Below are 26,111 nucleotides of genomic sequence, written 5' to 3'. Positions count from 1 at the left end.
CTCTGCGCTTCTGGAGCGTGGTCGCAGCTAGGTCTTGATACAGCGCTACTTGGTGACCTCTAAATGTTATTGTCTGTTTCTTCCTTGCTTCGTACATAATCCGCTCTTTCAGTGGAAAATCAGGAAGGAAAACCAATACATCCGGTGGGGGCCCTGTTGCACGCCGTTGCGGGCCTACTCTGTGAGCCCTATCTATCTTGACGGGGAAATCTGTAGGTTCGCCAAGGACGGTGCGGAACAGTTCCTGCAGATAGGCCACTATGCCGGAGGTCTCTTCTGTGGACGGCACTCCCCGGACCCTAATGTTGTTTCGTCTTGATCTGTTTTCCAGATCTTCATTATGCAGTTGAAGATCTATGTGTTGGTCTCTGAGGCGGAGTACCTCCTGCTGCAAGTGCGTAATCTCATCGTCCTGTCTTTGCGTGGAGCTCTCAACTGCTTCTACCCTCTCCCCGAGTCCATCCACTTCTCAGCGTAGTTCCCGTACTTCACCGGCCACTTCCTTTTTTAACTCTTGAAAGTCTTCCCTTAAAGTCCCGAAAAGGGATTCTAAAAAGGATCTGGTGACCGGGGGCTCTCCGCCGCTCCCCCCTTGAGATCCGCATGCGCCTCCCGACTGTGTTGAGGTCTTGTCTCCTTTACTTGGTGGTTTATTGAGCATTTCCGTGAGCGTGCGATTACTTCCTTTGCCGCCCTTCTGCCCGGCCACCTTCCTTACTGCTCCGCAGCTCGTGTGCAGTCTGTAGCAGGCCCCAGCCAATCTGTCTCCCGACCAGGCCCTTATCTCTGGCGTGAGCCTTCGGGAGCCTCCGTTACTTAGCCCTGCCCCCGATGGTTTCTGTGACACAAGGCCGAGCCCCCGAAAGGCCCAGACTGGCTACGTGTCAGGTGTGATTCGGTCTCAGCTGTACGGTCTCTGATTGCTCCAGATGCGGGCAGTAGGAAGGCCCGGGCCCGCAGACCGCTCAGCCCGATCGCAGTGTGGGAGCACCGCCGTGTCAGCAGCCGCCGCTGCTCCTCCCTGCTCCGTGAGCGATTCCTCTCCCCAGATTAGGCGGGTCACCCCTGTCACAGGCGCCGCAAGGCCTCAGCCGCTCAAGACCAGCTCGCTACTGTCCTAATGTGCGCTATACCATTCGAGTGATCCCCCCTCACCTCCAACGTCTGTTCACTCAGGGGGAGCTCTGCGCCACTTAGTTGCTGTCCCCAGGCTACTTCTCCTTCCCGGCTGTGCACCGGTTACCAGGCGCCGCTGTGTTTTCCAGTCCACCCCGGTGCAATATGTCGCAAACTTTCGCTCTACTCAGGGCAATTTGTAACTCCTCTGGGGGCTCCACATCCAAATACACTCACCCAGCCCGCACCTCACCTCCTCCGCTGAAGTCGTGGGGGAAGGGGAAAGCTCTGTCCAGGGCCCGGCTCCAAGCAGTCCGTCTTCGATGCCCCGGCCTGCACCACTCCGGCCCCCAGGTGCGATCCGCAGGGCGCCGAGGATCCTCCACTTTCGGCAGCTGACCACTCAAGGGGAGCCTTTCCCAGCCCCGTCTCCGCTCTCCGGGGCAGCGTCCCTGTTCAGGCTTCGTTTCGCAGGCCCTGTGCCGCCGCGGTGCCAGTTCCACTCTGGTGTTGCGCTCCGCAAACTCTGGCTCTTCTTGCGGTCAATCCGCAATGCCCCAGGGCGCTCTGCTCTCTCCTCGTCACCTCGAGGCGCTTCTGCCGGATCGCGGGGGGGAATTATACCAAGGGCCCGGCCCCGCCGCAATCTGGCCTCGATATCCCCGACCAGGACCGCTTCAGCTCCCGGGGCAGTCCGCCGATCGTCGGTGATCTGCCCGACAGAATCCGCCACTCCTCTGGCGCCGCCTCTCTGGCGCCCTCAGCCGTCGGCCTTCTCTAGCTAGGCCGCAGCCGCGGCCTCGCGTAGCCCCCGGGCCGGGACCGAGTCTCCCTCACCACCGGGAAACCGGTCAGCGATCTTTAAGTCCAGGCTCACTGTGCCAGCGGGTCGCCAATGTTCCTCCGCGCTCCTCCTGAACTTCCGCCAGTACCCGCAGCTGCACCAGTGCAGCCTCGCCGGTGGTCCGGCCTGCGTCCTCTCCCAACCCGGCCGCAGCCGCGGCCTCGATTAGCCTAGGGGGCGGGCCCGGGGCTCGCCGCGCTGTCCACGGTCCGACCAGCTCACCTCTGTCCTAGGCCGCCGGCACCACCGGTTCATCTGCAGGTGGCTTCGTCTCAGCAGATCTTCCTCCGCAGCCCCCAGGGTCTGTGCTATTGTCAGCCGGGCCTCCAGTCGGCGTTGCTCCGCCACCGCTGCTTGGGGTTCCAGCAGCCGGGTTCACCGCTCCTGACTCCGCGATCGGCGGAGGAATCGGAGCTCCACTCAGCCGTGCCCCTATGCTCTCCCGACCACACCCGGTCCTCCGGGCCGATTGGGGGGGAGAAAAGCATGAATTCAGGGCTCAGGGCCAAGGCGGGCGCGGGAGCTCGGGAGGAACACGTCCGTTCACTCCGCCATCTTGGCCATGCCCCCTGTAATAAATCTTTAAACTCGATCTTAGTCAGTGGTTCTTTGGGGAAAGCAATGGGGATCTTTCAAGTTGATGTTACACTGTTAGGATAGATTGCCTTCTACACTCTATGACAGGTAAAAAGGTCTAGTCGACCTGTGACGGGATTCTAGAAAATGCTATTCTGATTCTAGAGTAGAAATCCCGCCTTTCCAGTTGATAGCAGAGTAGGATGGTTTATCTTCTGGAGTGAGGGTAATCTAGGATAGGTTAAGATTTCCCCAAGGCCCAGAGAGATCTAGAGATGTGCGTCCGCAGAACCGCGGACGGAGGATGGCGTTCCACAGAAAATGACGGAGAGTAACGGTGCGGCAGAAAGCAGCAGGTCGTAAGAGAGTGAGTATGAAAAGGGTCATGCGTATTAGATTGCGGTGTGCATTGTGTTGTTGAATTGTATTGTCTAGCGGAGTTGAGTGCCTGTAGTGTGAAAGGAGATCAGGTTGTAAGCGCGCGCAACCGGTGAAAATCTTAGACTCAAGGAGAGTTTAAGTGGTTTGGGTGTATCGAACACCTATAGTAATTGTCGACCATTGTAAGGGGGTCATGAGGTGCCATTGATCGCCCGCAGGACCGAGATAGGGGGAACAAATGTGTGAATGCGTGGGTAACGGACGCTGGTCGGAAGTTGCCATGTGTATGTAACCTATCAGAAGGGCGATTGTCTGGTCGTTAAGTGGACAGACAATTGCCAGTTTGGTGACAATTACAGTCAGACTGTGGATGGACAGTCAAGGAAGTGGTTGCTTGGTCGGAAGTGATCATTTCAAGTGTATGATTGGGACGCATGCATGACCGAGAGACGAGCAAAGAAAGGAGGGGAACTGCTGTGAAGAGGAGGCGAGTGACGTCAGAAAGAGCCGCGCTGGGATAGGACGGTTAGTGTGGAGCCGCGCTGAGATTGGGCGGTTAGCGAGAAGCGAGTGACGTCAGAAGAGAGCCGCGCTGGGATAGGGCGGTTAGAGTAAAGCCGCGCTGGGATTGGTGGATTGTCATTGGGAAGTAAACGAGCACTGTAAACAAGGAAACGTTGTGGGTTTCATCATGAAATGTCTAAAAGGATTGCGAAGCTGCTTTAAGGGAGAAAAGAAGCTAGAACCTCGGGGTGGGGAAGAGGCTCCACCCGAGGATACGCCAGCTCATTACATGGCTACGAATGTTGGGTTGCATACCATATTGTGGCTTGAGAACTGGTGTAAGATGACTGACGGAAGTGAGGAATTGACTTTTCCTAGGTACGGGACATTCAGATTGGAGGTGTTGTACCAGTTAAAAGCGACTATGTCTTCTTTGCGACCTTTGCCTAGACCAACGCAGTTTGAAGCATTAAATGCATGGATCAGGGCAGCATATGAAAAGAATAGAGATAGAAGACAGGAAAGAGTGAAGAGATCAGTTAGGGCGGTACAGGACGCGAGGTGGGATGCACTGGCCAAGAGGTGGAGAGTGCAGACCATTGAGGGAGACAGACTGTACCCACTGTTGGTCAATGCAGGGGATGCGCAGAAAAAGAGTACAGAGGATGATGACAGTGAAACAGACGACAGCCTGATAGAGAGACTGTTGTCGGAGAGATCACCGCCATATAATCCTGAGATAGAGGGGAGGCCAACGTCACCAATGGGCAGGGAGGCATCTGTAGTAGACGGTGGAGTCTTAAGGGAGAGCGACTTGGGCCCAGTAGGGGACAGGTCTGGCTCAGTAGAAGGAGAGGGGGTATCTCAGCAGTCCCCGGAAGCGAGAGTAGTGGGAAGATTTATGGTGCAGAAAGTACACTGCGAAGAGGGAGTCAGTACCCAAAGGCTACCAGATGCTCTTACGGTACCTGTCATCATAGGTCCCATAGTATCAGTGTACAACCCAGAACAGACACAAAACGAGAGTCTGCCACAAATAGACAGAGAAAGGAATACCAGCGAAGGTAGAAGTAATGTGGCGGATGAGTGGAACCAATGGTCCAGACCTATAGAAAGGAGCATCCCTTTGGCAGCATCGGCAGACTCATCCAGAGAACAGGGGGGTTTAAGAGGACCGATGGATTTGAGAGGGCCACGGCCAAGGTCGATTAGAGAATTGAGGCTAGATTTGCGAACTTGGGAGACGGTCGTGGATACCCAGAGCGACAGATCAAGGGATGGTTATGGCAATGGAGGTCAGGACAATAGGGGGGTGTCTCACTGTACGTCTAATGGAAGCAGACATGAATGGGACCATGGGGGGGAGGAAAATAGGGGAGCGTCCCCCCCCTGCATCTACAGATAGAAGACAAGACTGGGACCGTGAAAGATGGGAGCGAGGAAGTGTTCCCCATAACACACCCGAGGAAGACAGACGAGTGAGTCAGGAATGTAAGGGGATAGACTCTAGTGAAACCTCTAGTCAAGGCACATTGAGGGCAGCAATAAAAGCAAGGAGAATAGATGTGCTGAGACTTAAATCAGAGGTGGAGGAGATAGTGGAAGGTACAATACCCCTGGAGAGAATAGAACTTTACGAACCAGATGAACTGTTGTTTGTAGGGAAAGATGTTACTCGCAGAGCTAGGACAGATCACGAGAAGCTAACCGAACTACTGAACAAATACTCAGTGGATCTGACCAGGACAAAGGCATTGCAGGGTGGCCATAGGCTGCAGTATTCAGACCAAGATCTAGACGAGAAGAGAGTGATCGGATTAAAAACCCACATCAGAGAATTAATAGTGGGAATCCGAACATGGGTCCAACTGGACAAATGGAAGGAAAGGTGGTCAAAGAAGAAGAGTGTTGGGCGGAGCACTATAGAGACATCTCCAGGAGGGGGGTTGACAAATGTAGAGGCGTACCCTTTGAGGGAGGTGGCTCACGGAGGATATGTGCATGTACCCTGGAGCAGGGGAGATTGGGCTGCCTTTACGAACACATTTCCTAAATTGAGGGAGAGTCCAGTAGAATGGTACAAGCAGGTAGAGAGGTTTGTTAGGATCTCGAAGGTACTGTGGGTTGACTTGAACACGTTGTTTGACATTGTGGTTCCGGGGGACCTGTGGATAGCATGTAAGGTCAGCGTTGAATAGCCCACAGAGGAGCCAGAACGAGATGCAGTCACGAATGGTCCCTCACCTAGGGTGATGATAAAGTACGAGCAGGCGATTACGTGGTTAAAGACTAAGGTACCACCACAGGACATAGATTGGGTGAAAATAGATCGAACTAGACAAGAACCGAAGGAGACAGTCCATGAGTACTATGAGAGATTATTGCAGATATTCAAGCAGTGCAGTGGATTGGATGTGATGGATCCAAAGGACATGGGACAGTTTGGGTCCAAGTTTGTTCTGGGACTGAGACCCGGTATTTGTCTCATGATACAACAACATTTGATTTGTTGGCAGAACAAGCCTCTGGACGAGATTCTGAGGTATGCCAGATACTGCAGTAATGAGATAGACTCTAAGACTAAGAAGCTCAAGGATAAGCTGATGCTAGTCCAGATGCAGCCGGGAGGACAGGGTCAGTCTGGAAATGGAACATTAGGGAAGAAATCGGGCGGTCAGAAAAGAGACAGTGAGGATGGTTCAAGGCCAAGGGTAGACCTGGCGACTCTGAAAAAGACAACTAAATGTCATCAATGTCATGAGATCGGGCATTGGAGGCGCGAGTGTCCCCATAACCCGGAAAATCAGGTACAGGAGGAGGAAGAGGAGAGTCAGGCCCCTCAAGTACCGAGGACAACAGTAGCTAAGTTCAAGGCGGCAAAAGGGGGGATTCCTGCTCTTAGAGCTCCGGTTCCCCAGCCACCGAAGATTGCGGCAGGGAGCAAGGTATACCAGCAGATGCCTTTCATGGTAGAAGGAGACGAGTACTATCACTTTGACCCAGTGACAGGACGGTGCCTGAGTGAAGAGGAGGATCGTACCCTAGGAGCAGTACTAGAGATAGACCAGAGGGGACCATTTGTAGAAGCTGATGTGGCTGGACACCCCACCACCTTTCTGGTGGATACGGGTGCTACTCGTTCTACTGTACCGTCTGCAGTAGTTCCTAACTTACCACTTTCTGGACAAACTATCCAAGTTGTAGGGGTCGCAAATAGGAGAATGACAAACCCACTGACTGAGCCAGTCCCAGTAAAAATAGGGAATTTCAGGGACAGCCACCAATTTGTGGTATGCGATTCTAGTCCTGTGTGCCTGTTAGGAAGGGATCTGTTGTGTAAACTTAATTGCACCATCTACTGTACACCTAAGGGAGTAGAATTACAGACGAATGATGACGATGCTGCCTTTAAGGTTGCTAACACACACGTGTGCATAGAACTGTATCCTGCACTAACGGTGGAAGAACTCCCCTGGGATTTGAGAGAGGCAGTCAGACAGGAAGTTTGGGACTTTACAGGAGAGGAGATTGGATTGATCAAAGGAGTGGAGCCAGTTAAGATTCAGGTGAGACCTAATGCAGAGTTTCCAAGAACGCCCCAATACAAGTTGACTCCAGAAACAATTGCGGGAATAAGACCTGTGATTTAATCCATGATTAGACAGGGAATTCTAAAGGAAGTAATGGGCAGTCCATGTAACTCTCCGATCATGGGTTTGCAGAAGCCTAGCGGGAAGTTCAGGATTGTGCAGGATTTACGAAAGGTGAACGACATAGTTGTTCCATGTTGTCCAGTGGTACCGAATCCTTCAGTGATATTGTTTCAGATACCGGCACAGGTTGAGTGGTTCACAGTGATTGATTTGTGTCAGGCATTCTTCTCAGTACCTTTACATGAGGAGAGCCAATTTCTTTTCGCTTTTAAGCTGTAAGGTCGCGTGTTAAGATGGTGTCGTATCCCTCAGGGGTATGCAGAGAGCCCATCCATTTTTAATCAATTGTTGAAAAGAAATCTTGAGAGACTGGTACTGCCGCAGAACTCGGTTCTCGTACAGTACATAGACGACCTCCTTGTTGCGTCAGAGACAGAAGATGCTTGTAGAATTGACACCATTGCTTGGTTAAACCATCTGGCAGAAAATGGTCACAAGGTATCTCCCAGCAAGCTACAGTACTGTTTGTCTGAAGTACAGTATCTGGGACACAGAATAGAGAAGGGAAAAAGAAAAGTGTCTCCTGACAGGATAGAGGCCATAATGAAAATGATGGTGCCCTCGACACAAAGAGAGGTTAGAATGTTCCTGGGGATGGTTGGCTACTGTCGCCAGTGGATTGCCAATTTTTCCCTGAAGGCAAAACCATTGCAGAAACTGACGCACAAGGACGTGAGTGATCCGGTACCATGGGACACAGACTGCATGATGGCTTTCCTTGAGTTGCGAGAGGACTTATGTCGTGCTCCGGCTCTAGGAATGCCTGAATACAACAAATTGTTTTCATTGTTCTGCTGCGAGCGAGAGGGTTGCGCGTTGGCAGTTTTAACCTAAGATCATGGAGGTGTCCGTAGACCAGTTGCTTATTTCTCGGCTACCTTAGACCCAGTAGCCGCAGCGTTGCCCGGATGTCTCAAATCCGTTGCTGCAACAGGTGTCAGCATTGAGAGATGTGAAAGCATTGTAATGGGACATCCACTGATGGTACATGTTCCACACTCGGTAGAACTGTTGATGACCAGGACCAAAACACAGCACTTGACCAATAATAGGCTCACACGCTACGAGGAGGTCATACTTACCGCGGAGAATGTGACCCTTAAGAGGTGCTTGGTTTTGAACCCTGCTACGTTAATGCCATTGCCAAATGTTTTAGATGATGATTGTGAAGACCACGACTGCCTTGAGGTGACTGAACTGTGCACCAAACCTAGACCAGACATTGTCGATGAGCCATTGGTGGACCCTGATGAAATTTACTTTGTTGATGGCTCATGCATAAGAGACAGTGCTGGGCAGTTAAGAGTGGCCTTTGCTGTTTGCACGATTCATGGGATAGTCGAAGCTGCCTGCCTGGAAGGAGTACACTCCGTTCAGGTGGCTGAGATAATTGCGTTGACGCGTGCCTGTTTGGCAGCTAACAAAATTCGAATCACCATATACACCGACAGCCAATATGGGTTTGGTGTGGTTCATGACTTCGGTCAGTTGTGGTCTCAAAGGGGTTACATGACATCATCAGGTTCCCCTATCAGGAATGGAGAATTTGTCAGGTTACTGCTGGAGGCTCTGCAGGGCCCAGCAGAAATCGCTGTGGTGAAATGTACAGCACACAGCAAAGGTGCTGATTTTGTGTCCTTGGGTAATCGTTATGCTGATGAAGTTGCACGCTATCGTGCAGAACAGTGTTACTCATTTACTGACCAAGTTATCGAAGGGACGCAGGGAGGGACCGAGTTAAACATGATACTTGAAGTGGCAGATACTTGGGATGAATTGAGGAAGATGCAGGAACAAGCGTCAGAGTTTGAGAAAAAGGTATGGGTGACAGCTGGTTGTGTCAGAGGGGAATTGGGCTTGTGGATTTCAGCTGATGGGAGAGCTGTGTTGCCGAATGAGCTGGTGAGCCCGATGGCTCGACAGATACATGGTCCTGTGCATTTGGGAAGGGGTGCAATGATGCGAGTGTTCAGGCAGACTTGGTACAATCCCAAGTTTCGAACGGCTGCGGAAGCAGTATGTCTGAGGTGTGTTACGTGTCAACAAATGAATGTTGGGAAAAGGACACCAGTCACACTGAGTCACATTGGAAGGTCTGGTGGGCCTTTCAATAGGATGCAACTGGATTTCATTGAAATGCCGAGGTGTAATCGCCTCAGATATGTCTTGGTGATTGTATGTGTGTTTTCCAGGTGGGTTGAGGCATACCCAACTCGTAGGTACGATACACTCACAGTAGCAAAATTATTGTTGAGGGAGTTAGTGCCAAGATTCGGGGTCCCGACCTCTTTGGAATTGGACAAAGGGACGCATTTTAACAGTGAAGTTGTGAAGATGCTCTGCTCTGCACTGAACATTGACCAGAGACTGCATTGTAGCTATCGACCAGAGGCTTCTGGCATAGTAGAGCAAATAAATGGAACACTCAAGGCTCGAATGGCGAAAGTGTGCTCATCCACGTCCCTGAAATGGCCAGATGCTTTACCGTTGGTGCTAATGAGCTTGCGTAGTACACCAGACAGGAGGACAGGACTCTCACCCCATGAGGTGTTGATGGGGAGGGCTATGAGATTGCCGTCCGACCCTTCAGCAGCCTTGTTAAATATCACAGATGATCTGATTCTTGACTACTGCAAGGGACTATCTGATGTCATCCATTCTGTGTCTCTTCAGGTGCAGACTGCTGAAATCCCGGCTTCTTGAGACCTTTGTCACGACCTGTGTCCAGGTAACTGGGTCCTGGTGCGGAAGCACATGAGAAAGAGCTGCCTGGATGTGCACTGGCGAGGCCCGTTTCAGGTTATCCTGGTGACGAACACTGCAGTGAAGTGTGGTGGATTGCTGAATTCGATACATGCTTCTCACACCCAAAGAGTTCCAGCACTCCTGGATGAAACAGCTCCTCTCGTTGATGGAAACCCAGCTGTGGAGGAAGATCCACTAGAGGGGACAAGTCAAGCTGTGGGGTTGTCTGAAGAAGCTGGTAATTCATCCGACCGAGCTGAAGGAGATCAGGACGACAGTGACACGGACTCTGCCTCTGAATGGGGAAGTTGCTGTGAAGGTGATCTCAACCCAGAGCAAGCTGAAGGCAGTAATGAGCAGGGTGTGTCAACGAGAAGCAGAGGAGTGAACAGCACAGAGGCAAGTTGGCCTCAGAGGCGAAGACGACTGAACGTGAGGCTGGCCTCTGAAAGAGATCTTGCACCTGTATCTGAAGAATCAGACCCGGAAGGGGGAAATCAAGAGTCAGAGCAAAAAGGTCCGAGGAGATCAAGGAGGGTGAGAGTGCTTTGCCGAAGATACGCCACCTCGGAGTGGACCTACCCTTTGACAAATGCCAGGTGTACTGAGGTCCGGGAGGGTGAGATCAGTGACTGTGACCAGTATGATCCCCAACGTTAAGTTGGAAGTGATACTGTTGGTAACTGGACTGGAAATTGAAGGTATACTAACACTCACAATTCCCAATCCCCCTTACCTAAGCAAGATACGTGATTTAATCCCGAATAGACTGATCTTTCCTACCTTTGGTCCTGAGATACCTGCTTATGAATCAGTAGTCCTTCGAATGGAACTTTTGGATTACGTGCTATGTGCAGTTGGAGCAAATATCATCATTGATCAGTAAAGACTTTGTAAATAGCTGTTGAATATATCTAGGGCCGAGAGGAAGAAGAAGAAATTTAGGGACTTCCCTGAGAGGACGGAGAAGGGTTAGGGTTGTCTGGCGTGGATGCAATTGGAGAACTAAAAGGAATCCTGCTTCCAGAGGTGGTTCAAGAAATTTTAAAAGCAAAGAATAGAGGCTTTGTGTTGTTGCTGGAAACGGATCACACTGTTCTGATATCATGGAGGCTGGGAACCCGACTCGTAGGGCAAAGTGTATTATAGGCATACTTATAGGGGTAGTGATATTCTTTATATTTTTAGTAGTTTTAGTTTCTTTTTTAGCACCACAAAAGCAGGAAGTGGAGGTCGAGGGAACGCCTACACCTACCACTCCTAGCCAGAAAGAGGTCAACATAGGAGCTGAGAAAGCTTTGCTAGTAGAAGAAAGTCGTAGATCACATGCAGATTTGTCTAAAGGAAACTTTGGAAAGAATGCGTATGCAAAGTTGTTTAATGAGTATATTGATGCAATGGATGCGAAAGATTGTTATGTGTGTATGCAATTGCCGGCTTCAGTAGACGAGGGTATTAGATACCATCACCTGCCATTGACATATGGAATTTCATGTAGTTTGCTGCTTAGCATATTTTATGGGCGGAATCATTTTGAATATTTCTTTTCGAATTATGATGCTGTGCTTCCAGAGGTCCCTGCTCATAAACACTTGAACAAGTGGGATTATTATAAGTCAGAGGATAGACTTAGATACTTTTTCATTCCAACACGACAATTGGACACCTCATATGCTCACCGACACAATTTGACCTGCTGATTGGCAGAGGTAGAGAAGAAGTTCATAGAACAGGTGGAGGATAGGTACCAAAAACAAAAGCAGTTGCATGCATCAGGGCAAGGTAAAGTAGATTGGACGGACGAGGAAAAGTTGCATAAGACAAGGGGAAGCTATGGTCCGATAGCGTTGGACGAGGTACAGAAAGAGAAGTTGTGCCTTCACAGACCACAGACGTATTATGAAAATGTGTATGTGGGCCATACAACTTGTGAACACACTTTCATATTGGAATATTACACCAAGGATTTCCTGAAGAGTGTGGTACAAGTGATCCCTACGGTGTTCTTTGTCTGTGGGAAAAATGCATACGTGAGGTTGCCGGATAAGTGGTATGGGACATGTTACCTGGCGATTATTTTTCCTAAGATATACCACACCGAGGACTTTGCTCTCTTGGAAGGTGGACACTTGACGAGGGTAAAGCGAGGAGAGAGTGCTGGTGCAATAGTGGGTGATGTGTTTGGAGCTGCGATACCAATGTTGGGAGTGATCTTAAATGACGTGAAGATACGGCGGTTGGCAACTGTGGTGGATGAATTGTCAATGAGTACAGCTAAGTCATTGGTGTTGATTGAGGGTGAGATGCTGTCGATAAGGACAATGGTTTTGCAGAACTGTCTTGCTCTGGACGTCCTTCTGGCGAAAGAGGGCGGAGTCTGTAAACTTTTGAAGGTTCAGGAATGTTGCACGTATATTCCAGATAACTCCAAATATCTGAAGAAATATATACGTAACATTACTGCAATTCATTACGAAATTGAGGATTTGACACAAGAGAATGCGTGGGAAAAAGTTGGCAAGGGATTTGGAAATGTTGGAAACTGGTTTGCAAGCCTGGGAAGGAGTTTCCTTGGATACATACTGAAACCAATTATCATCATAGTGGCCTGTGTGATCGGATTATGGGTTTTGCTGAGACTGTATAAATGATATAGGTCAAATAGGTTGGCAAGGTCGATGAGAATGCAAGAACAGAGAATGGAGAACTTACAAGACAATCAGTATCGAAGTTTAAGGGCATTGGAGATGCTCAAGCGAGGGAAACTTGCGACAAGTTCTGTGTAGCTCGGTTCCTACCCTAAGAGATGTTGGGTTGGTGGTGATGACACAGGTCATCAAAGGGGGGGACTGAGAGAGCGCAAAACTGAGTTAGAAATTGTAAGAGGTGCACCATATTCATGAATAATCAGCACCCACATATATAAAGGACTTTAATCATGTTTAAATGTGATGTAGGGCTATGAAATAATGTGCCAGAATTTACATAGAGTAACGTAAAGTGTTTTGAAAGTACTAATGCCACGTTAATCTAGAAATATTGTTTGCAGTGAAGTATTAATCCAATTAAGGGATGGTCAATAAGTCATTAGTGTATTAAGCTGCTTTATTAGAAATTCAATATTGTATTCATATAATGGGATAGAAGTGCTTAAGTTAGAAAATATATTTAGAAGATGTATTTTGCTATAATGATGAAGGCTTAATGAACAAAAATGTATTGTTCATGTTAGGATGTGATACACAGAAACGTGCAGAGGCCCAGTTGTGGAAAAAAACTGTGTAGGCCGAATTGAGAATGTTTCACTTGACATTAAATCATGGGAATGTCTTTACTAGAAGGTTGCTTTCAGACAGTTAATTGCAAATAGCATGGAACTGTGAGCCGATTTATGTGCGTTCTTTTGCAGGTGCAAGGTTAACTAGAGATTGTAGAAGAAGGGCCCATTGTGTATGAGCGTTAGGATGGTAGTCCCAGACCTGGAGGAGTGACTGCGGAATTTAGGGAAGCAACTTCAAGAGAAGAAGGCTCTGGGACCCAAGGACGTTTTCAACGGACAAGGATGAAGATGTCGTAATGGAAACTTCTGAAAATTAACACCTTTGAGAGGGGCGTACCTTAGGGCATGTCGCCCATATCGTGGGGTTTTGTATTAGGGACAGCACCCCGAAGGAGAGAGAGGGCAGATGCGCATGAGGGCGAAGGAAGCTGTTGGTCAGGCAGAGAGCTTTGCTATGCGAGAGGGGTTCTTAGGCTAATTCCGAATCAAGTGAGTGTGCTTCTTTGGAAGTCACCACAGCTGACACCTTGATAGGAGGGAACTTTGTTAAGTAGGGATGTCACTTAGTATAGTGTAGGGACAGAGTAATCTGGATTTATTTCTTCCCTTTCCGATGCCTACTAAAACCCAGGTTATAGCAATTCTTGTTAGCCTGATGATTTTGGAATTGATACTTGTATTGTTTCTTAGTCGATTAAGACTTTTCCGTAGAATAATGTTTGTATTAGTGCCTGTTTATCTTCTGAATCTTTTGCTGAGGTGTTTATATACCCAACTGTTTTTGGCTTTGTAATAAATCTTTAAACTCAATCTTTAGTCAGTGGTTCTTTGGGGAAAGCAATGGGGATCTTTCAAGTTGATGTTAAACTGTTAGGATAGATTGCCTTCTACACTCTATGACAGGTAAAAAGGTCTAGTCGACCTGTGACGGGATTCTAGAAAATGCTATTCTGATTCTAGAGTAGAAATCCCGCCTTTCCAGACTCATGTGTCTCTCTTGTGCTTGGAGCACCCCTACCTGGGTAGTAGGATGCAGCGCTCCATTGGCATACTGGCTCTGGTGTTCTTCACTGCAGGTTTGTGGTAGGATGGCTTGGTTGTGGTTAAAGAGGTGTGTCTGTGGTCTCCAGTGACTACCTTGATGATGTGTGTTAGTATGTTAGTGATTGCACTGACACTTCGTTGGAACCCGGACGTGGATTGTTCTAGAGTCCACACACACTACGGAAAGGAGAATCAAAAGTTTCAAGTATTTACAGAAATCCTGTAGTTTCTTTCTGAGATTGCTTGTTTTCGTTCCAAGCTGTTTGTTTGTCCAAGGTGTTTGGGTTGTAATAGTTGTTGTCTGGGACGTGCGTGTCTCCTTTCTTGGTTTTATTTTTCTTGTGCATGTGAGAATCTTGCACATCGTTTGGAAGAGGAGGATGTCTGACCCTACCACTCAGAATGTGTGTTGTACTTTGTTGTTTGTTATTGTCTTTGTTCTCTGGCATGCACAGTGGAAAATGTCTGGATTTGGAAGCAACCACGCTTTAAATATTTTAATCCATATGTACTCTGATTGTCTTCCGCGTTCCTGCTCATGAATGTTTCACGAGGGGCCACTGGTGATTGGCGTCTACATAGGTTCCTTTAGTTTGTCATTAAAGCAGTATAATGTCATGTTTCGTAGGAATCTAACTTGCGGCAATCTCGCTTTAGGGTAAGTTCTTTTTAGGTCTCGCCTGTCAATGCGCTTGCGCATTGAGCTTGCAAGAATAAAGGGGCTTATCCAGAGGTTAACCAAACTGGCGATTTCATCCAGTGCCTGTGAAAAGCAGGCTCAATGGGCAAGCGCATTGACATAAAGCGCGTGCCCATAAATGCCAGCCATCTGCCGCCAGCAGCTTCACTTGAAAGGCATTGCTCCACCCCCTGCTGCATCAAAGGCTTTCGTCTTCTCTTTTCAAGAGCCTGCACTGTCCTCATGCATTTCTCCTCCCCGTCACCATTTGTCTCTTCAAAGGCTCCGCTCCCTGCCCCCCGCCTGCACCACTCTCCTACTCTCCTACTCCCACCTCCCGCAGAGCGCATGACACTGCTTACATTTTACTTTGACGGCCGCCAGGCCGTCTCCCGCATTTTTTTTCTCTACGGCTGTCCTTTCCGCCCTCTTATCACCGCAGCGCATGGCACTGCTTACATTTTACTTTGACGGACATGTAGGCACCACAAACACAATATAATTTATTTGGTTTCCTTCCCGCTTCATGGTCGGCCGCAGCACTTTACACACGAGCAACGCTCACCCACGACCACTGTTTGCTTTACAGTGAAAACAAAGCCTCTCCCTCCCACCCCCACCCTCCTGCAGGAACAGTTCCACTTCGATAATGCTTTCTCTGTGTCGTGAATGCCTTGTTAGAGAGAGGCGGGAGGGCTGACTTTAGAAAGCGCATTTCTTAAAGGTGCACAAACTCACAGCCGGTGCACGGAAGCTACTTCTCGCCTCTCATTGGCTTATCGCACCTCACTCAAAAATTGCTACAACGCATCATCAGAGGCCCCACGCATTGTACTGCGCACATAACGTTTATGTACACTGGAACCGCGCTTCATGTTTGAGCACGGCGCACCAGCAGCGATTGATTTCCAGTGCACCAGGTACTATATACAATAGATTTTAAACTTTCTATGTTCCTCTCCTCCACCCCCGGAGAGCGGGCAAGGCCACGGAACCCTTCTAAACAGCACTTTTCTTTTTACCTTTTTGCTTTCTTTGCCTCTCCTCTGTTCCTGCTTGCCCCCGATTCCTTGCCCAGCCTCTAATTGTTAGCCTTGTCACTGTTTGCTTTCTCTGACCCTCCGCCGCACTTGCTTGATTTCTGTAAACCTAATATGTCCCTGATTCTCTGTCCTGTCGTTTGCTTTCTCTGGCCCTCCTCTGTCGTTCCTTGCTTTCGATGACCCTCCTCTGTCTCTTCCTGGTTTCTCTATCCTGCTTGCTTCACTGTCGCCGTGTGCACGTCCCCGCTTTCCACCCACCCCCACCTGTCCCTTTTGCACTCCCTGTCCCTACTTGGAATCCCTGCCCTTACAGTTCACTGGTTTGTGTTCTTCAATGCCTCGACTTGCTCTCCCGCCTCCGTATGCCTTCCCGTCTTTGCTTGCTCTTTCTTGTCCTTACTTGCTCTCCCTGCCCCCGGACACCCCCGTCCCTTTCTAATCCCCCTTTCTAGCTCTCCCCTGTCCCTGCTTGCTCATCCCTGCTCTACCTTCCCTCCCATGTGCAGCTATCCTGCTCTTTCCCTCTCTGTCCCCCTGCTCCTTCTCCCACTCTCCCTGCTGCACCTGTTGCCCTATTCCCTCCTGCCTGCGGCTGCCTGTTGTAAGTAATCCGGCCTCTGACTATTACCCTGGAGAGAGCTGATGCCAGCCGATCATCCTAATGGTACTCCTTTCATCCCTTTCCGTCTGTGCCTGGCCAGTAACAGGGATGCGCTGATAAACAAGGACGCACTGATGTAGTGGTGCCTAATTTACTGTGGCATGAGTGTGACTTACCCGTGACCTTGTGTACCTGCACTTCCTGTCTCTTTGTCTCGTTTTTTGTATGTTCTTTTTCATCCGTACTTTACCCCTATGCCACTGTTTCCTCTCCATCCTTGTTTTTTTAGGGGACTTGTTTGCATGTTTTGACGTGGCTGCATTTTCGTCACAATAAAATACACTGAACATATTCTTCACAAAAGTTATTTACAATAGTTTAAGCTATTGCTATTATAAATTACAAGAACTTTTATTTAAGTATTAATTATTTAAAAAAAATTAAAAGCCATTTTAAGTCACGTACATACAAAACATGTGGCATTACAAATGCTATAGGTGTCACATTTGAAAAGTTAAAAGTATTGGCATTGTAAATGACAAAGCTATTAATTTTGCTATTTTCAAGACCAACACATAAAAAAAATTGTCATTTACAAAACCAATAGCTCCAACTTTTCTAATGCGAGACCTATTGCATTTCCAATGCTTGTTTTTGTAATGGTGGCTCCAATCGCAGGCGATCGTGTACCTTGTACGTCACAGGAGCAGCTGTGAAACACTTCGGTTCAGGGGTGCAGAAAGAGTTTCCTTTTAGATTGAACAATCCCTGCTCCTCTAGCTTGCTTTTCGTGTATTATTGCCAGAGGATCAGGCGTGCTGTATTCTGTGCTGTTTGGATTTTGTTGAGTTAAGTGAATTTTACTGTTGACTCATTTATCCACTCAAACAAACTACAGACTACAGCAGTCTTTGTTTGACCTCACGGTCCTTGGTCCACTGAGCCATTCACTCTCACGAGGTTGATTAAAGGAGTCCCACTGAGTTGGGTAACCATAAACATTTGTATTGCCCTGAAGTGTGCCTTCGCGTTCTACAAATGCATGTTATGTTTATTTTCTTCCAAGTTTCTCCTCTTTTTCGCTCTTCCACTCCCAGCAGTAGAGTCGAAGGGCCTCATTTATGAGGCCCCTTGTGCCATCGGAACGTCACTTTTTGGGACGTTCCGTGGCGCAGTAGCCTGGGTAATATTTATCAGGCAGCATTAGGACACTTTCTTTTGGCTTAATACTGCCTGATAAATATAAGTCCCTTTAACGCAGTGTTCTGAGTTAAAGGGGCATGCCATGGGTGTTGCTGGGGGCGTTCCCAGCAACATCCATGGAGCCTCATTTATGAGGCTGTGCGTCACTTTTACGCCGCCACTTTTTGTGACACACCAGTGGCATAAAAAATGCACCTTGTTGCGCCATATTTACAAAGTGACGCATCTAGGTAGATGCGCCACTTCGTAAATGAATCGTTTTGTCCACCATAAGCGTGGAAGGGTATACTCAGATGTGAGTCCCTTGCTCATTGCACCATCAGGATTCAAGCAAGCTGGTCCGAAGACGGCTATAATGTCAGAAACCGGTCCCCGGAAGCTTGTTTCCTTCCCAGTATAAGAATTGGCTTGGTAGTTTGTTCTGCCCTGTTCCCATGATGCACTGGGCCAGGGACAGACTAATTTGCATGTAGCCAGGTTCTGAGCTGGGATGGTGCAGTGAGCTAAAAAACGGTGATGGATCAAGCCCTGATCTGTTGACTGGGTATGAGTGTTCTGTTTAATTCAGATACTCTGTCCATCACCACCCCCTTTTCTGAATCGTTTTGTCCACCATAAGCGTGGAAGGGTATACTCAGATGTGAGTCCCTTGCTCATTGCACCATCAGGATTCAAGCAAGCCGGGCCGAAGACTGCTGTAATGCCAGAAACCGGTCCCCGGAAGCTTGTTTCCTTTCCAGTATAAGAATTGGCTTGGTAGTTTGGTCTGCCCTGTTCCCATGATGCACTGGGCCAGGGACAGACTAATTTGCATGTAGCCAGGTTCTGAGCTGGGATGGTGCAGTGAGCTAAAAAACGGTGATGGATCAAGCCCTGATCTGTTGACTGGGTATGAGTGTTCTGTTTACTTCAGATACTCTGTCCATCACCACCCCCTTTTCTGAATCACTTCGTAAACCCCTGCGCCACATTATACCTGCACCAGGTATAATGTATGCAAGGGGGCGTTTTAACGTAAGAAAGGGTCATGGAAGTGACGCAGTGAATCTATAAGATTTCACTGAGTCACTTCTAGGACACAAATGCTTCAATTTTTTTACGCCTGCCTCACAGCAGGCGTAAGACTGACGCAGGCCCTTTCACATGGGGCTTGTCCCATGTGAAAGGACACATTGCTGGAGTTGCGTCACTTTTGTGACAAACTGCAGCAATGCGTCACTTTTGCGCCATACAGGTACGTCAGAAAAACTGACGTATCTGTAACTCCTTGCGCCATGATGTGTCATACTGTAAATATTGGTGTCGCGAGGAGGGCTCAGTGAAAAGTGACGCATCTCTGTTTTCACGCAGAAATGTGTCACTTTTCATAAATCGTAAATCTGAGGCAGTGCAAAAAGCTTTAGCCTCCACAGGTGGCCCAACGAGGAGAAATATCTTTTTTCCTCCTCGTTTTTCCTTTTTCTATGTGTGCTGCACACGTAGAAAGAGGAAAAGCCTCTTGTGATTATGTTTTGTATAGATAGGTTTCCCTTCCTGTACAAAAATAATCATCCCTGCAAGGCAGGCTCCCTTGCACCCTTGTGCAAAGGTGCCTGAGTTGCCACTTGGCAGCCCATTGTGCGCCGGCGCAGGGGAAAAGGACAGGAATGCGCGGTATCTTATAGAAATGCAAAAACAACAGTTGATGGACAGAATGCAGAACAATGTCATACAATCACCCGAGTACAGAGATCTGGGCCTAAATCCATTGTTGTTTTGCACTCCACACCACCCCAGTTCAGACATGGCCATATGCAAATCAGCCTTGTCCCTGTGCCTCATGGGAACAGTCCAGCCCGAACTGCCAAGCCATGCCCTTCCTTAAAAACTTCCTGGAGCCTGATTGAGATGTTAGTACTTAACGCATGAAAGGTACGTGCAACCGCCTAATAATTCCATCGAGCATCGGGACTAAAGGGCTACGCCATCACGAGTCACTATGAGGGTCACATATTGTGTAATTAGCCTTTTTTAAGAAGCGAGACGCCGTGTTAACATCTGAGAGTCCTTTTGCCAGTGCAAACCATACTTATCACGGTGGTACAATACCTTAGTATACTAGATTCAATAGTGATTCGACTCCAACTATGTAGATACACTTGAATTACTTCTATATGAAAGGTATATGAATGCATGCCTCCTAATTCATGAGACCTCTATATAGCGCATGTTGACCACAAGACTTTGAAACTAAAACTGACTGGTTGCAATTGAAAGTGGAAACATACCTGTTTTTATAAGTTCTTTTTTCCATTTATGTTTGTTATGTCAGGATGAGTATGTGGTGAGCGTCCCCCACTAAGTGTGTAGTCTTGAGGCGAAGTTTACTCATGAGCAATATTTCTAACGATTTTCTGAGTAATACACACGTCCCCATGACCCTCGCCCTAGAACGTAATTTTCTGTTTTACCCACAGGTCCAAATTTGACCTTCATACAAGAGTAGACATTAGTCACTCTTTACACCGAGTTCACCTGGTCCTGAAGAAAGCCCCACTGACCTTAACAGGAGATACGTGGCTGAAACATGTCGACCATTTTTAGACACTAGAGGATGGAATATGTATGAATCCTAACCATTTCTGAAAACATATTCTACGATATTCTCAACCCTCAATTCAATCCCGGACAATAAAGTGCATTTTTCCTGGAATGATTGGATTGTTTTTACAAATTCACTCACACACCACCCACTGTCACTAATCACTACTGTTTTTAACCTAGGGTGTTCTCCTCCTGGTGGAGGGTGCATACCAATTGAGCCTATGATTTTGCACAGACGTGTAAACGAAGGCGGAGAATCAACATATACCGCCCATACCACCATTTTTACACGTAAATGAGGGTCTTTTACCAAGGGTCATCCCAGTTAGAACTGTACCCAGGTATACAGGACAAGTGATCCCCCCTCCCCCTTTTTGATTGAAAATACTTGAAGCCAAGGAACTTGGTGGGATCACAAGTTTTCCTTCTCCCCTCCCCCTTTTGATTGATATATGTTCAGCTGCGAACAGCAGTGGGAGTGAAAAGATACACTATTTTTATAGGTATCAACAAAATCTTTCAAATTGAATAGCAGGACCAGGAATACCATGGCGTCCAACTTTGGCCTGAGCTATTCCATCGAGGAAATAGATGAGATACTCGCTAGACCTCAGCTTTTGGCGGACAGTAATCTGACTCAAACCCTGACGAACAATGATGAATGGGATGAACTAACCGAATTGAAAAAGGAGCAAGTAAGGACTGCGGTACATGGTATCATTATGACAGAATACTTACGTGTGAATGCGGCACCCAGAGGCCTCTGGGTGACAAATAGTCCGCAAATTTTCCTAAAAGATTTGGCCTTCAGGAAGGATTGGTCGTCCATTTCGTGGAAGTGTACTAGAGATTATCTAGTACTCATTATCAAGACAGCCACACGACTAACAGATGAATTGAAGATCAGAATCTAAGTAATTGAAACAAAACTGAACAATATGGTACATATAACAAGCTATAAACAAAAATTGGACGAAATCAACAAGGAGATAAGCGAGAACCAAGAATACCTCACACAATCAAAACTCCAGAAATTATCGAAAGGACTCAAAAGGTTCTCGATCGAGCGGATACATCCGTATAGCAGCAAAGATTTTAAGAGCAATGACAATGCTTCCAATTATGGCACAAATAGTGGCTTATCAGTGGATGGGTCTGATAGTAGTGGGGATGACCAATACAATAACGGAAGAAGAGGGAATCATAATAGGAGGGGAAACCGTCGAGGACAAAGTATGTGGCCACACTACCAAATGGGCCCCCCCATGCCTTTCCAACCGTTCAATCTGAATTTCCAGGGCTGGATGAACCCCTATTTCCAAGGCCACCCACCCATGAATCACCAACAACAACAACAACAAGGACCCAATTTCAATCAACGTCCTTTTTTAGGAGGGGGCCGTGCACCACAAAGGCAAAGACGAAGAGGAGTGACTTGGTCCGACCAAACACGACAGGTACAGACCAGGAGTGTCACAAAAGCAAAAGCAGGACCGAGCACAGCGACTTGATCGTAAACTTGACAGAAAGAACACTTACTCCTGATCAAGTCAAAGTACTGAATAAGGGCCTTGGGTATGTACCCACACCTAATTTGGATATCTTTAAAACCAAGTGTGAAATATCAGAATTTTGCCGAAAATTGAAATTGAAGGCATTTTTTGCTGGACAAGAAATGCCCACTACGGATGGTGACACAACGCTCAGAAAAAAATCAAGATTCTGTCCAATGAATTCACAGATACCAATCGAGATACAGACATTTGAACAGGCAGTGATGCTTGAACTCGATGACCTTACTACCCAGGTTAAGAAACCATTTCAGAATATATCAAAGAAAGAACAACAAGCTCTCCAAGAACTGAAAAATCACAAAGATCTGGTCATAAAACCAGCGGACAAAGGCGGAGGAATAGTCCTGCTCACTAAGGAAAGATACCATCAACAATGCTTAGAACTACTGTCTGACAACACCTTTTATGAAATCATAACAATTGATCCAACTCCAAGACTGCAACAAACAATAACCCTAATGATAGAAGAGGCTGAGACACATAACTGGCTCTCTAAAAAGGTAGCAGAGTTTCTCCAAACAAACACACCAAGGACACCATATTTTTATTCATTACCTAATACACACAAGGCCAGAAATCCACCACCTGGACGCCCCATAGTGTCTGGTATAGGATCAGTCCTGGAGCCCCTGTCCCAATTCGTTGATGAATATCTCAAACCATTGACACAACAAGCTCCCACGTATCTCAAGGACACTAGAGACCTTCTGAACCACCTTTCCACTGTAACTTATTGTGAAACAACCATGATCCTTGTAGGATTAGACGTCGAAAGTCTCTATACTAGTCTTCCCCAAGAGAAGACACTCAATACACTGGAAAACATACTATTCAATATGGATTGGAACTTCAAAACACCGAGACATTTCATTCTCGAATGTTGCAGACTTGCATTAACGGAGAACTATTTTCAATTTGAGTCAACCCTGTATAAACAACGACATGGTACCTCGATGGGCAGTACATTCGCCCCGAGTGTGGCCGGATTATACGTTAGCAATTTTGAGGAAACATATGTCAACAATGAGTGTAACCCCTTCCAGAAACAAATCCATTTCTGGAAGCGTTACATAGATGACATTCTCCTCATTTGGGAAGGAAGTGTTGAGAGCCTCATACAGTTTCACAAATGGCTAAACGCTCAAGACCAATGGCTGAAATTTACATATACATCAAGTAAGAAAAGCCTAGATTTCCTTGATATAACGATCTACGTGGAACAAGGTATACTACAAACAAAAACCTTTTTTAAACCAACGGCAAAGAACAGTTTACTGTCCTTTAACAGCCATCACCCACGACCACTCAGGGAAAACCTCCCATATAGCCAGTTTTTACGATTACACAGGAACTGCAGTAAAACTGAGGAATACCAACTCCAAGCAGATGATCTATGTATCAAACTCTCAGAAAGAGATTACCCTAAGAGAGTGATCAAGAACTGCAAAAAAAGAGCTAGGAACCAAAATCGGGAAAGCCTTCTAGAAACTAACTCAAAGAGTCAAGAACAAGATCTTATGACCTGCGTCACAACGTACAGCCCGGCCTTCAACCAAATCAAGAAGATAGTGAACAAACATTGGCGGATTCTAACTTCGGCCAATCTTACATGGCCCAAACCAAGATTCTCCAACAAGCGGACTCAGAACCTCAAAGACATCTTAGTCCACACCAGACCTCTACCAGAACAAGGAGCACAACAAATACAACTCTGGGACCTTCCACCTGTCCAGGGTCACTTCCCGTGTGGAAGTTGTTTGGTTTGCCACTTAACAGCAACAACAAAGACAATTCAATTGCTACCGAACTTGAAATGGTATATGAAAACTCATACCAATTGCAACTCCAGTCATGTGATCTATATGGTCACATGTCCGTGCAACATGCGATATATTGGAATCACATGCCGCAAAATAAAACAAAGAATTTGTGAGCACAGAAGCAATGTGAAGTGCAGGAAGGCCACTACAAAGATGGCCAACCATTATCTGGAGAAAGGACACACAGTGGATGACCTCAGTTAGGTCATTCTAGAAACTTTGACCATAAGAGACCATAACGCTGAACGCATCCTGTTCGAAAAGGAACAGAGGTGGGTCCACCGGTTGGGAACAGATCGACAGGGATTGAATGATAATATACCATGGGTAAGCCTAAATAAATGAAGAATTTCCTTGGAACCCACATAGGATCCCCAGCAAATCTGTGACTAATATTCCAACCAATACAAGACTATAATGAGACCCTAAGCCTATAGTCTGTAAACACAACTTTGCCAAAGAGATATATCATAAGGTGGTTAAAGTATAACTATACACCATTCCAAATAGATAACACCAGGAATCCAATGATAAATAGCCCTATTAATACCATGGCTATTCAATACACCTTCAGATTGAACGATATGATATACCCATAACTGAGTAAACTGGCACTAGCTGTCTGTTCACATACACTAACTGACCTCCGAATTTCAAAAGGTGTTTTTTGCAAATATTATTATAATCTTCACAGTAATACGATGTTAATGTAAATATGCACGGAAGTCTTTCTTCTACAATCGTCTTCCTTCCCTTTTTTTAAAAAAGGATGAGTGACTCAAAATCAAACCTAAATTATGGCATTAATAATCGCCCAGTCCGTATTAGGTAACTGCCTTCTTTCGTTAATTTAAAATAATCATTGACGGAATGTTTTCCGTTTTTCATAGTCTTTCGCCTGTACCTATACCAGAGACTAGTAATTAACCCGGCCGAAGGAGTAACTTCCGTTTCCGGGCCCAAGTGAAGCAGAGACAGCACAAGCTGCATGCAGGAGATGTGAGCGACGAGGTATGGTGATCGCGTATTAAACTACAACGGCGCAGATACAGATAAGTACACGCCCGTCCCGTTATTTAATGCCTGCTTCTGTCTTTGTAGAAGCGCCCTTCCTTAAAAACTTCCTGGAGCCTGATTGAGATGTTAGTACTTAACGCATGAAAGGTACGTGCAACCGCCTAATAATTCCATCGAGCATCGGGACTAAAGGGCTACGCCATCACGAGTCACTATGAGGGTCACATATTGTGTAATTAGCCTTTTTTAAGAAGCGAGACGCCGTGTTAACATCTGAGAGTCCTTTTGCCAGTGCAAACCATACTTATCACGGTGGTACAATACCTTAGTATACTAGATTCAATAGTGATTCGACTCCAACTATGTAGATACACTTGAATTACTTCTATATGAAAGGTATATGAATGCATGCCTCCTAATTCATGAGACCTCTATATAGCGCATGTTGACCACAAGACTTTGAAACTAAAACTGACTGGTTGCAATTGAAAGTGGAAACATACCTGTTTTTATAAGTTCTTTTTTCCATTTATGTTTGTTATGTCAGGATGAGTATGTGGTGAGCGTCCCCCACTAAGTGTGTAGTCTTGAGGCGAAGTTTACTCATGAGCAATATTTCTAACGATTTTCTGAGTAATACACACGTCCCCATGACCCTCGCCCTAGAACGTAATTTTCTGTTTTACCCACAGGTCCAAATTTGACCTTCATACAAGAGTAGACATTAGTCACTCTTTACACCGAGTTCACCTGGTCCTGAAGAAAGCCCCACTGACCTTAACAGGCGATACGTGGCTGAAACATGTCGACCATTTTTAGACACTAGAGGATGGAATATGTATGAATCCTAACCATTTCTGAAAACATATTCTACGATATTCTCAACCCACAATTCAATCCCGGACAATAAAGTGCATTTTTCCTGGAATGATTGGATTGTTTTTACAAATTCACTCACACACCACCCACTGTCACTAATCACTACTGTTTTTAACCTAGGGTGTGCTCCTCCTGGTGGAGGGTGCATACCAATTGATCCTATGATTTTGCACAGACGTGTAAACGAAGGCGGAGAATCAACATATACCGCCCATACCACCATTATTACACGTAAATGAGGGTCTTTTACCAAGGGTCATCCCAGTTAGAACTGTACCCAGGTTATACAGGACAAGTGATCCCCCCTCCCCCTTTTTGATTGAAAATACTTGAAGCCAAGGAACTTGGTGGGATCACAAGTTTTCCTTCTCCCCTCCCCCTTTTGATTGATGTACCTATGCAAATCAGCCTTGTCCCTGTGCCTCATGGGAACAGTCCAGCCCGAACTGCCAAGGCATGTCTTTCCTGGACCGGAATCAAGCATCCTATGACCGGTTTCTGCAAAAAAA

Source organism: Lissotriton vulgaris, chromosome 9 (genome assembly GCF_964263255.1).
Source record: "Lissotriton vulgaris chromosome 9, aLisVul1.2, whole genome shotgun sequence".
Classification (NCBI taxonomy): Eukaryota; Metazoa; Chordata; class Amphibia; order Caudata; family Salamandridae; genus Lissotriton; species Lissotriton vulgaris.
The sequence above is the reverse complement of the archived record's forward strand: the minus strand, read 5'-3'. Positions refer to the sequence as shown.